The sequence below is a fragment of the Tamandua tetradactyla genome, chromosome 1 (genome assembly GCF_023851605.1).
Source record: "Tamandua tetradactyla isolate mTamTet1 chromosome 1, mTamTet1.pri, whole genome shotgun sequence".
In the NCBI taxonomy this organism is placed as follows: Eukaryota; Metazoa; Chordata; class Mammalia; order Pilosa; family Myrmecophagidae; genus Tamandua; species Tamandua tetradactyla.
In genome coordinates, this window is record NC_135327.1 from 77,279,959 (window position 1) to 77,293,234 (window position 13,276).

Here is a 13,276-nt window from a genome sequence, read left to right on the forward strand (position 1 = left end):
GACATGGCTTTTCTGGGGTCCACCACAGATTCAAACTGGCACAGGGTCTATTGTTCTCCTTCACTCTTCCTTTGCTTTTTATATTTTTAAATCTCTTTCTCTCTCTTCCTTCTTTCCTTCCTTCCTTTCTTCCTTCCTCCCTCCCTCCTCCCTTCCTCCTTCCTTCCCTCCTTTCCTTCCTTCCATCTTTCCCCGCTAGAATATTAACTTTGTGAAAGAAGTGGCCTGTGTGTCATAGTCTCCATTGCATCTCTGGAACAATACCTTGCTAAAAAAAATGTTTATTGAATGAATACACATGAATAAAGAGCAACATTTTGCTCAGGCAGAAAGCAAGGCTTGATTGTAGTCTAATAGATCATACTAAATACCCAAAGAAAAATATGATATGGGAGTTTCACGGTATATAAATCTGAGATTTGGACCTCAGGAAGGTTGTGTAGCAAGATATTGCCAGTATGACATTGTGGATATCTGGACTGTCTTTCTTTAGAAGAATGGCAACACATTACAATCATCTGCAGAACTTTCATACATACAGATTCCAAGGCTCCAGCCAAGACCTAATGACCAGGGTCTCTGGGGGTGGATTCTGGAATTCTGTTATTTAAAAAGCTCTCCACGTGATTGTAGCACAGTTAGATACAGCAAGCCAACAATTTCAAGTTTCTTCTCTAAAGCATATCTCTCAAAACAACCTCCACTGCTGCTCCTCCTCCCTCCAAATCATGCTGCCATAAACTTCTATTGCTTTGTAGGTCAAAAATGAAGGTCAGTATGGTTTTAAAATAGTTGCACTTGAATAAGGGATTTTTCAGTCTTGGTCCTTGAACAATAAATAGCAGTCTATCATTGCATTCAAATGAAGAATACGGTCTTAAATTTTGGCGAGAAGTTCAAAACTCGATAGCATGGGCAGTTGTAATCCAAACAATGAATTCACAGTGTTCCTGAAGTGAAATGAATTGCTTTTATAGTCATCCTGTTTAAAAGAAATATTATAAAGGATTCTATTATGGTGTAAAATGATCCTTTAAAATCTAAGATAAAATCCTTATAAAAATGAGCCTGTTTTGAAGGAGGAAGTCCCAGGCTTTGTACACACTGTTGCCATCATGAAGTATGAGTCAACATAGCTCTTTCTTCAAGAAAAACTGACTGCCATGTAGTAGCAAGCACAAGGTGACTGGGAGGTTTTCTCCATTCATCTGTGTCTGCCCACCCTTTCTTTTGACAGTTGTTTTTTAGTTGAACGTTCCCACTCTTGTTATATCCTAACTACCTGGATTGTTCCCAGAACTTCTTATTCCTTTAAGAGATTTCAGTCTCTATTACATTCCAAACTTCCCTTGCTGCAATCTGATTGTTCCCAAAACACAGCTCTGCTCAGCTCCCTCCAAAGTTCAAAGCTTTCAACCTACTTTACCTATGTCATCAATTTCATCATCCTCCAAATACATTTTGCAAATTCCCACCTCAGTTCTTTTACTTGCAAGTATTCCTACTTGTTCACTAACAGTTCCAAAATTTCTATAAAGAGAGGACTCCAGTACAGTTACCTGGTTGGAGGAACTGAGGGTTGCTGCCAGGGGACTTTACTGGAGCTGCAGTTGCAAAGATAGCACTTTGGTTTTATTTACATTGTAGTGCCATATGCTTTGACTTGGGGGAGGGGGGTGACTTGGGTATTTTATGATTTTGGAGTGTGGGGATGGAAGTGGTAATTTCTTTATAGACCATCCCTTGGTGTTGCTACATTTTTTTAATCTCCTAAAATGCATTCCTTCTACTCATTATCTAACATCCACTAATTTTACAAAGCCTACCACAAGTCCTAATCCCTTGAAAGTTCTCCTCGAAAATCTTAATAGCTTCTGAAATACTCATTGTTATAGCTTCCCACAGTTAATTATGTTTGGAACTGTATCTGGTCTCTTTGACTAGACTACAACTACTTTGAGCATGAAGAATACATTTCTACACCCAACTACTATCTAGGGTTTAACATGGTTCTGTTAAGATGGCAGTCAGTTGGTCAACATTTTCTATCCATTTATTTAATTGTAATGGAAATTTAAAAACTAAATGTGTGCAGGAAAGTAATGATCAATCCAAAAGTGTCTGGAAGCTTAGAACTTTGAGTCAGACAACCCGTATTCAATTATTCCACTGCCTCTGTGACCTTTCTGATTCAATTAGCCACATTTATGCTCAGTTTCTCAAAGTATAAAAGGGAATGGGGGCAGGGTACAAGGGTAGTCCAGTGGTAGAATTCTTGTCTGCCATGTGGGAGATCCAGGTTCGATTGACAGTCCATGTCCTCCCCTAAAAACAAACAAGCAAAACAAACAAAATTTAACAAACAAAAAATTCAACATATGGTGCTGTGATAACGGGTTACTCACAAAGAAAAATAATGAAATGTGACCCCACCAAACAACATACAAAAAAAGGAGGGGGGGGGGAATGAGGAGGGCTGACTGTTTTGTAAGGCTGGAGTGAAGGTCAAATGAGAAAATTGAAGGTGAAATACTCTATGAACTGTGAAATTTTGCCTAAATTCTAACCCTTAAAACGTCTAGGGTCATCTTTTAAAATATAATCATGTTGGGCCACTCTTAAACTTAAAACCCTTTAAATGTGTTATTTTACATAAATTAAAAGGTCCTATTAGATCTAAGCCATACATCTCTACAGTCACCACATACACAAATATAGACACGTATGTGTGCACACATGTGCACACACATACACACACTTATGCACAGACATACATACACACTGCAACCACTCTGGCCTCCCATTCCATTCTTGTACTCTATCAAGCTCCTTCTCACCTCAGGTCTTGTTATCTCCTCTTCTTAGAACAAACAGTCCCTTCTGTGGTTGAGTTTTTCTTAGCCTTCAGCTTTTAGTTCAATGCCACCTCTGCTGAGATCTTTCCAGACCATTCTATCTAAATTACCTTTTCCCACCCCTTGCCAAGATGTTCTTCAGTTTATCTTCTTGTTCATTTGCTTTCTAACACTCACCATGATTTGAAATGGTCTAAATTCTTTGTTTAGTTATTCATAGCTTTCGTCCCTCCATGAGGTCAGAGGCTTAGCTTGACTTGTGTTCTGCTCTGCCCCCAGTGCCTAGAAAAGGATTTGGTACATAGTAGGCACTCAGTGCATGTCTGATAGAGTTGAGTGAATGAGTTAATGATTTAAATAATGATTATGCATGAGGAAGAACACAGGAATGTCATTACTGCAGGGCACTGAAAATAGATGGTAATTAATATTTTAAAATTTCAACTTATGTGTAAGACTAAAGCAAAAAATGTTTATTTGGTACAAAATTTATATTTTAACTAGTGCATTTCCTAATATAACTTATGTAGACAGCTTAATTGAATACCACAAGTAAAAGGAACCTTGGGTAGGACATGAGATTTTGTTGGTTTGTCCAGAGTGATGCCCTGATGAATCCTAGAGTGATTTGATCAGTGAGTGGAAAAGTATTTGCAAAGCCCACTTGGGGGAATGGTGAGAACGGGGGAAAATTCAACTTCCCCAAGTTGAATTCTTGATATTCTCACAAGCAGTGTGGACAACCAAAGCTATAGGCTGAGCCCCCAGTCTTGGGGTTTGTTCATATGAAAATTAACCCCACAAAGGATAGGTCAAGCCTACTTAAAATTAGGCCTAAGAATCACTCCCAAGAGAACCTCTTTTGCTGCTCAGATGTGGCCTCTCTCTCCAGCCAACAAAACAAGCAAACTCACCACCCTCCCCCTGTCTATGTGGGACATGACTCCCAGGAGTGTGGACCTTCCCGGCAATGTGGGACAGAAATCCTAGAATGAGCTAAGACTCAGCATCAACAGATTGAGAAAACCTTCTCGACCAAAAGGGGGAAGAGTGAAATGAGACAAAGTGTCAATGGCTGAGACATTCCAAACAGAGTCGAGAGGTTATCCCGGAGGTTATTCTTATGCATTAAGTAGATATCACCTTGGTATTCAGGATGTAATAGAGAGGCTGGAGGGAATTGCCTGAAAGTGTAGAGCTGTGTTCCAGTAGCCATGTTTCTTGATGATTGAATAATGATATAGCTTTCACAATGTGACTGTGTGATTGTGAAAACCTTCTGTCTGATGCTCCTTTTATCTACCTTGTCAACAGATGAGTAGAACATAGGGAATAAAAATAAATAATAGGGGGAACAGATGTTAAAATAAATTTAGTTTGAAATGTTAGTGATCAATGAACGGGAGGGGTAAAGGGTATGGTATGTACAAATTTTTTTTATGTTTTCGTTTTATTTCTTTTTCTGAATAGATGCAAATGTTCCAAGAAATGATCATGATGATGAACATGCAACTATGTGATGATATTGAGAATTACTGATTATATATGTAGAACGAAATGAACAAAAGAGGAATGTTTGCATTTGTTATGTGTTTTTTGGTATTTAAAAAAATAAAATGAAAAAATAATTATCAAACCCAGAAATACTAGGAGCTAGAAGATAATCAGAAGGATGTTCAGAAGGTATTAGCCATTATAGACACGAAGCTTTGGGTAAAAGCCAGTAAGTGGGAAAAAATGTACCGAAAAATCAGGCAAAATAGGTAGAGTTGTAAAATAAAAAGGTTAAGACCGAAATGACGTTCTTCTGGGTAAATCTGAAAGCTATTAACTTAAAGAACTAATACATTAGGTAGAAAAGTAACTTTCAACATTTCATTTGAGATAACGTTACATTATTTACACATTTGAACTTACTGTGTTTATCAGCAACAATTTCCAATCAGGCAGGAATCTACTGAATATGGGAAAAAGCAGAATTTATTTTAGATGTTTCTGGGAAACATTCTTTCTGGGAAAGAGCAAAGTGACTTTTTGAGCATACAAACCGGAGCGGGGGGGGGGGGGGGGACACTGATTTTCATGTCCTCCTCCCTCCTCCAAAATAAAGAAAAACAGATTTTTTTTCAGAATACAGTTTTCTAAGTTCCACTGCTTGTGAGCTATACCTTAAGGGCTTTAACAAAATCTTTATTTTTTTCAAGTGAAATAGATAAACCTCTGTAACTAACTTAGATCTTCTCTCCAGTGGTAACCTTTAGGTATTGATGAAGAACTAAATAACAGTCTGATACATTTTGAATATTGTGTCCTAGGAATTATCCCTTGTCTTCCTTTTCTGAAAAATATAGGAGATGTATTTTCCGTCTTCTGACTTACTGACTGTTGTCATTCAAGTAATCTTTTATGCATGGAATAGAATTACCCCAACGTAAAATTATTGAATAATAAAATAATTTAAGTTTTCTTTTCATCTCCTCCCAGGCTTGCTATATGCAACCTCTCCTAAAATATAGGCAAGTCTTCACTTTATACTTCCTGGTCCCCAACCCACATTCTTTCATGTCCCTAATATCATGATTTTCCTTTCAAATTTACCCAGAAAACCTAAATTCAAAGCAAAATTTTTATTTTAATCATTTCTACTTCCATACGAGTTTAACTCCATGGGATTTAGGTTTTAAAACTATTTAACCTAAAGAAGCAATTCTCAGCTCTGGCTGATCATTGGAATCATATAAGAACCACTGAAATAAATACCTATGTCTGAGTCCCCACCACTAGATGTTCTGATTTAGTTTTTCTGGAATGAAGCCTGGGCAACAGTATTTTTTAACTCTAGGTGATTTTAATGTGCAAGTTTGAGAGTCACTGACTTATCTCTGTTCCTGTAAGGACAGAACTATGTCTTCTATTAAGGAAATTTCCGGCGAAACCAGAAAGGAGCTGTTATATCAGTCAGAAGTCTATAAATAAAGGGAAGCAGATCCACTATGAGTATTACTGAGTAAGGGATTTATTTTAAGAAATTAGAGCTTATACACAATTGTGGGAGGAGCTGGGGAAGTAAGGCCCAGAAAGGCACTTTGGAAGAACAAAGAAAAGTAATTAGCCAATCCTCCTGATGCCCAGGCATGAGTGGTCCAGTAGGAGCTTGCAAAGAAATCTGGAAGCCAGGTCCTTCCAAGGGCAGCTGGTGGAGCAAGCTGTATCGGGGGAGGGGGATGTCTGAGCTGCTGTTGCCCAAGACATTCACAGCTGGAGCTCACTGACCCTCTGAATTTGTCTCTCATGCATCTAATCATGAAATCCTAAGAGTAATTGTGAATGTTCACTCCCACCTTCCAAATCTCACACGGATTTCTCTTGGCCAACTTTAACCTGGAGCCATCCAGAGAAGAGGACTCTGGAAAGATGATTTCAGTTCAAAATACCACAGAAATGCTCGAGGAGAGGTCATGGCAGGTTTTGGGGGGACCTAAACTAACACTGTTCACTTCATCTACAGGTAACACTAGTCTTGTTCAAAAACATCGTCTACTTCACATCCATCAAAATACATCACATAACTTTTGAATACTTAAATTATCCACAAAAGGTACAAAGGAGCAAAGATATTATGGGCTATCTTGGTGAATATTTTTACAAAACACTACTTAAAACATACCAGAAGGAAGAGTTTACAGCCATTAAAAATCGTGAAAAAAAATTATACCACAAATTGTTTTTAAAATACGACAAGCTATATAGATATTAAAAGAAAAATCTGAAAGGAAATATAACAAAATATTTTTAGAGATTTTTTTGAGGAGGTGGGATTGCAGAAAACGTTTTCCTCTTTATACATATTTTTGTAATAGTTTGAGTTTTTAGCAATGATAATGGATTCTTTTTAGAACCAGGAAAGCCTTAATGCTATTCCCAACAGAAAAAGCTCCCCATTTGAAGTCCATTTCTTTTACAGAAATTCAGAGAGACTAGGGTGATCATTGCTAATTATCTTCCTGAAAGGGTAAAGACTCCACCTCCCTGGGTTTGGGGATTAGCACCAGACAAGAAAGTATCCAGCCAGCATCCCGGGGTTTTGCCGGCTGCATCTGGGTAAGGAAGGCTGGGATTGCTACCGCCGCTTTATAAATAGGGGCAACGAGGCGTGCAAAGACGTTGAGTGACTTCTCCATAGGAGGAGAGTGAGTCAGCAGCAGGCCAGACTCCGGTCAGGGCGCTCTCATCCGGAGCAGTTTCCATGAGCCAGGGCAGCTGGCGTGAGCGCACGGGAGGAAAACCTTAGCAGAGCCGCGTAAGGAATGCAAGGCACGGGGTGGTTGCGCAAGAGGGGCGCTGCCAGATCGCCCTCCCAGCGCGCAGCCGCCCACCGGCGGCGCAGCCAAGGTACAGCCGAGAGCTACAGACACGTTGCTTTGTGTTCACTTTTCCAAACACAACACAACTCTTACTTGAACCTGCCACAGTACAGCCAAACCATCACAGATTAGTGGGCAAGAACCCTTAGTCCTAAACTCAGCTGAACTTTCAGTAAACTGCATACGGTAAATATAACCTGCTCTTTTTGAGACCTTTGCTGCCTTGTGACAAACTTCAGGTTAACCAGCCACGGGGAGTGGGTAAAATGGTTTGCTTCTGGAAGCTGATGGCACAGAGATGTTGGTTAATTCTGTTTTCCTTTTTCGCTCTCAGGCTTTTTACTTCTCTCAATCCCTGGTTAGAGCCCCGTGAAGATTTCTGGACATTCAGGTCTAGTCGAGGGGTTAGGTATTTCTAGGCTGTCGGTTCAAAATGCGTTCAGGAAACTTTCCCAGTCAATGGCTGAAAGTATCTGCCCGGCCTGATTGACTTTCTGAGTTTCTGATTGGCTCTTCCCTGTTCCCGCTCTGACTCCTAACCTCAGTGGTTCTCAATCTCAGCTCCCTGCCTTCCTAGGATCTGAGTACCAGGGCCCTGGAATGTTTCAGAGCTGCTTAAGTTTGACTTATGACCTGTCATCCTTACAGTCTTGGCCCTTTGGTGTTGAAGTCACTCTGAATATAGCTGAACTCCCTACTTCTGCCACCTGTTGGTCAACCCACAGAACTGGGGCTCAGCCCTTCTGGTTAGTGCTGAGATTTCTGAGGGAGGGGCCACAGTGAGGGTGGTTTGGGGAATGAAGAAAGGGGCTGAAGGTTGAAGCCAACTGCTGCTGCTGGGGCAGAGTCCCATTACTAGGTTGACACCTGTCCCTCCTGCCCTCCCCCTGCTTTCCTACATGCCCTCTAGTGCCCCCTAATGGCAGAACCTACGCAGGAGTCATCTCATTGGCGGCAAAGGAGATATTGAGCTTGCAGTTACGTTGCCAAAAAATCACAAAAGCAGGTAAGGGATGGTTTTGGAGCTGAGACACTGGTGGGATCTCCTAACCGGTTTACCTGATTTAATTCTCTTTAGTCACTCAAGAACACAAATCTGATTACACACATCCACCCACCCTGCCCCACCCCCAGTGTTTGGCGTCGGTTCACACTTCTGTCAGTAGGTTATCTGCTGGCCCTACGCTCCCTGTCTCAGCCCTGCCTGCAGCGCCGTGGCCATTCTTTCAGTCCTGAGGTTCACTCTGTTCTTGACATCCACAGAGCCTTTCCATCTGCATCTTTACCTCTCCCCTCATCTCCGCTCCCTCCTCCTCCTTCAGATTTTGATTCTCACTTCCCAAAGGAAGCTCTTCCTGACCTCTCTGACAAAGTTAAATCCCTCCATTATAAAGTCTCACAACACCAGGCAATGATTCCTCCTGGTATTTATCACTGATGAAGCTTACATTGTATTCATGAGATTTCTTGGCTGCTCTCTCTACTAGCTGTCAATTTCAAGAGCTATCCACTGTCTCCCTTTTCTTGCCTCATATCCCCAGCATCCATACCACACCTGGCACAATGTAGCGCCTTAAAAATACTTGTCAAAAGGAACTTGCACAAAGCACGACTCCTTCTCTACAAAGTGTATTTTTTAAAGGAAGGTCATTCTTTGGGGCGGGGGGGGGGGAAGGGGTGGTGGTGGTGTATGGTCTGGGAATCGAACCCAGATCTCCGGAATAAAAGGCATAACCACTGAACCACTGGTACACCCTCCAGGCTGGCCATATTTTCATCTTGCTAGAATATAACCTGTGTGAGAATAAGGATCTTTGCCTCTTTTGTTCACTGATGAAACCCGAGTGCTGATAGCAGTGCCCAGCACACACACAATAACGTCCACTCAATGAATTTGGACTGAGTAGTTGAGGATGGAGCCTGAGAAGTTCCATCTTCCTTTGGCTGAGACTCATTAGGTTGTTTGGAAAGCTCACACTTCTCTTTGATTTCTACCAAGTGCTTGCTTTAATCTTCATAACTTGTTAAAAACTTATCATTCAGCAAATAGTTAACAAGACACACTTCCATCTCTAACTCCTTCAGCTCCAATTCAGACGATATGACTACATTCTGGTGGAGTCTTGTATAACTGGAACCCACTTCAAAGCATTTCCTTTAAGTCCTCTGCCTTTTGCCTGGGCACCAAATTCTCCATAAAAGGAACATGTTGCTTCAGGATCTCAGTCCCCAACTGCCCTGTCACTTTGGCTCAATCTTTGCTTTGTCTTCTCATTGCCTGTGACTGCATTTTTCTCCTATCCCACTGTTCTAGTCTACCAAAGCTGCCAGAATGCAACACAACAGAGATGGATTGGCTTTTAATAAAAGGGGATTTATTTAGTTAAAAACATATAGTTCTTCAGCGGAAAGGCAGCTAACTTTCAGCTGAGGTTCTTTCTTACATGAGAAGGCACAGAGTGATCTCTGCTGGCCTTCTTTCCAGGGCTCTGGGTTCCAACATCTTTCCCCGGGGTGATTCCTTTCTGCATAGACTGAGCTGTGAGTCCTGAGATGAGGTATGCTGAGCAGCTTGAGTTGTTCTACATTGTGCTCTCTCATTTAAACACCAGCCAATTAAGTCAAACATCATTCTTACAGCAGGCACAACCTCCTAGCCAACTGCAGATGTAATCAGTGGCAGTTGAGCGTCACATGCCATTGGCTCATGTCCGCAGCAATAGAACTAGGCACCTTCACCTAGCCAAGTTGACACCTGAACCTAACTACTATAGCCATTTGTCCTGCCTAAGCAGTTGCCCCAGCTTTTGATTTTTGCTCTTACTTCCAGGCTCCTAAACAAGGTCTATCCCTTCTGACACAACAACAGCCTTTGATGGAATATTATGATGCTATTAAAATAATATCTGTGAATTTGTTTTTACATTGGAGACATTTTATATTATGAGGATAAAGGGGAAAATATCTTTTAGTTTCCTAGGCTGCTCTAAGTAGATATCATGAAATGGATCAGGTTAACCAATGGGAATTTATTTGCTCACAGTTTTGAGGATAGGAGTCTCCAAATCAAGGAGCCAGCAATTCTTGGCTCCTCTGACACATGGCAAGGCACATAGCAGTGTCTGCTGGTCTCTCCCTTGTGTTCTGGCTTTCATTGACTTCAACTTCTTGTTTTTGTGGCCTTCTTCCTCTTCCTCTGAATTTCATTCGTATAAAGGACTCCAGGAATAGGATTAAAACCCATCTTGATGAGATGGGTCATACCCTAACTGAACTAACCTCATTAAGAAGTTCTGCTTCATGCAGGTTCACATCCACAGGACTGAAATTGATTTTTAAAAACATGTTTTTCTAGGGACATACAGCTTCAAACCACTAAATACTCTGTATGCCAAATGATTTCAACTATGCATAAAATGTATAGAAAATGACTAGGAAAATTAACCAAATCATGATGACTCTCAAGGGTTGGACTGCGTTTTATGCTTTATGTAACTTCAGTCTCTTGCATTTTCCATAAATATAATGATAAATAAATTTAAAATGATGGATTAATATCTGAGACTGATAGGTAATAAAAGTAGACACAACCATTATATCCAGTAAAAACTCTAGGCTGATTAGACTCCTGGCACAATTATGGACCACAAGAAAGCAATACAAACCATGTTGGGTTTTTCTTGAGCAGGTGGGGATGTGAATGGACAAGAGGAAGTGAAAGGGTTAACATCTCCCAAAGACTGTTAATGATTTCAGTTGGGAACACAAAATACCTCTCTTCTTAGTGGAGGATGCAGGATGGACAGGGAAAAGGGATGATGAGGGACTATTTGCCTGTTAGAGACAAGGCCTCCTTGGGAGTGTTGAAGAAGCTTTTTCTGTCTCCTCTTCCTACTTGTGAGAAATCCGTGGGGTAGTATGTGGTGAAGTGAAGGGAATGGTTGCCAGCAGCAAGGCAGAGGCACAGTGCTGGGAACGTCTTCGGTGAAAAATAATGTCTATTCCTAGATAAGACTTCCCCAGGGACCAGCAACACTCTGACATCAGAGAAAGGTAAAGGAAGATTTGGGAATCTTACATTCTGTGACTGTTCTCATCTGAAATAAATTACTGCATCTTATATGTAAAGTTCCTCTCTCTTCCTCTTTTCTCTCTGTCTTAATTTGCAGTACCACTATAACAGATATAACAAATTAGTTGGCTCAACAGTCTCGGAGGCTAGAAGGCCAAAATCAAGGTATCAGCTGGCCGTGCCTCCTCCGAGGCCTGCAGTATTCTGGTGGCAATTTGCTGGCAATCAGTCTCTGCCTCTGTCACATGGCAGATCTGTCTGTCTCCTCCTATGGTTTCTACCACTGTGTCCAAATTTCCTCTGCTTATAAAGACACCAATGACACAGGATAAGGCCTGCCCTGATTCATTTTGGCCTCACCTTAATAAGATCCTCAAAGATCCTATTTACAAATGAGTCCATACCCACAGGGCAGGGAGTTAGGACTTGAACATATTTTTATGGGGGACATGATTCAATCTACCACACTCTCTCTTCTAGACACACACGCACAAATGTACACACACCAGCCCTCCTTCACTTTGACCTGCAGAAAAGTGAACAGGGAGCTTGATGCAAAGTTCCATGTCCCCACACTCCCCCTGACCCAGGGCCTGGAGTGAGTGGGAGAAGTGGGCCCCAGACTTGTGCCTTTTAATGAGGACAGCTGACTCCTCTGGCCTGACTGGAAATGTTCATTTTGCACAGGACACCATGTGAGAGATGACCCAGAATATATTCAGAGCCATCCTTCGGATGACCAGCACACTATAGGACTTTACAAATAGGAATAAGCAGTGGAAATATTGAAAAATGCTTCTCAAGAAACAGCCCCTGCCAAGGGAACCCTAATTTAGGAATCTTGCAAAACTTCACCCGGCACATGATAACTTTTGAGTTTATGATACCATGTGCACCAGCAGGGTCAAAGTTATGGTCTGCCATGCTCTGGGTGGTTGTTTTCTTTGCCTTTTTTTATAAGGCCAAAGACGAAAGCTAATCAGATATCTGGGGATATTTTGATTAGACAAATTTTTAAGCGTCAGAGCAAAAAAGTAAATATAATCACTTTATGTGGGTTGAAAGTGAGCTTGTTTGTCCCATCGCCTGAAGGCTGTGCTTCTCAGCAGAACAGTCCTGCACTGTGCTCCCATCACGGAGTGGGTGTCATAAATTCTGAGTGAATGGAATCAGCATCCAGGCCAAGTTGAAGTTTCCAATAGCAAAATTACATGATTGGTGTCAAGTAGAGTTTCATTAGTTGTCAGAAGGCTTTTAGGAGCGGGTGCTTTTGAGCTCCCTCACACTTTGGTGTATTCCAGATGTTTCACTGAGTACTACAGAGCTAGGGATCTGGAATCAGGCTGAACTGGACCCGCCCTTGAATGAACCCTGATTCCCCAATCAGTTCCAGGATGTCCATTTCACTATAATGTCCTTAGTTGACACAGACATCCCCGATGGACCCTGCCCTGTTCTACAGTACAAGTTAAGGCACCAGGAGTCATTGCGAATACACCCCGAACTTTCAAATGTGTTCCTCCTATAATGCCAGCTATCCCTAGGAAGTCTCTTGGGAAAAATGTATCCCTAGGAAGTCTCTTGGGAAAAATGCAGACTTCATTAGCCCACAGTTTTACAGAGTCATTTTATACCGAGCCTTGGATAAAACAAGATAAGGCCTGTGAAACACTTGTCGAAGCAGAGTTATATAAATCTTAGTTATTATTATAGTATCATTAGCAGAGCTCTAGGCTTGAGTCATAAGAGCTGCTTTTCATTCTTTCATCCAGCAAATAATTCACAGTGTCTACCACATGCCAAGCAGTGTTCTGGGATAGAGCAGTGAGCAAATGAGACAATATCCCTAACCTTGTGGAGCTTCCAGCAAGAAAGCAAGAAAATGAACAAGCTGAAAAGCATGCACAATAACTATGTTAAATAAATGAGAATGCAGGAAGAAAAATAAAGCAAGAAAGAGGGGTACACAGTATGAAGAGGGCTGG

The 13,276-nt window shown here is 41.3% G+C and overlaps 1 pseudogene; it reads left to right on the top strand.

The window, feature by feature from the left end:
- The first annotated feature begins 7,162 nt into the window (after positions 1 to 7,162).
- Positions 7,163 to 13,276, top strand: part of LOC143680939 (myb-related protein B pseudogene) — a 29,657-nt pseudogene continuing 23,543 nt past the window's right edge.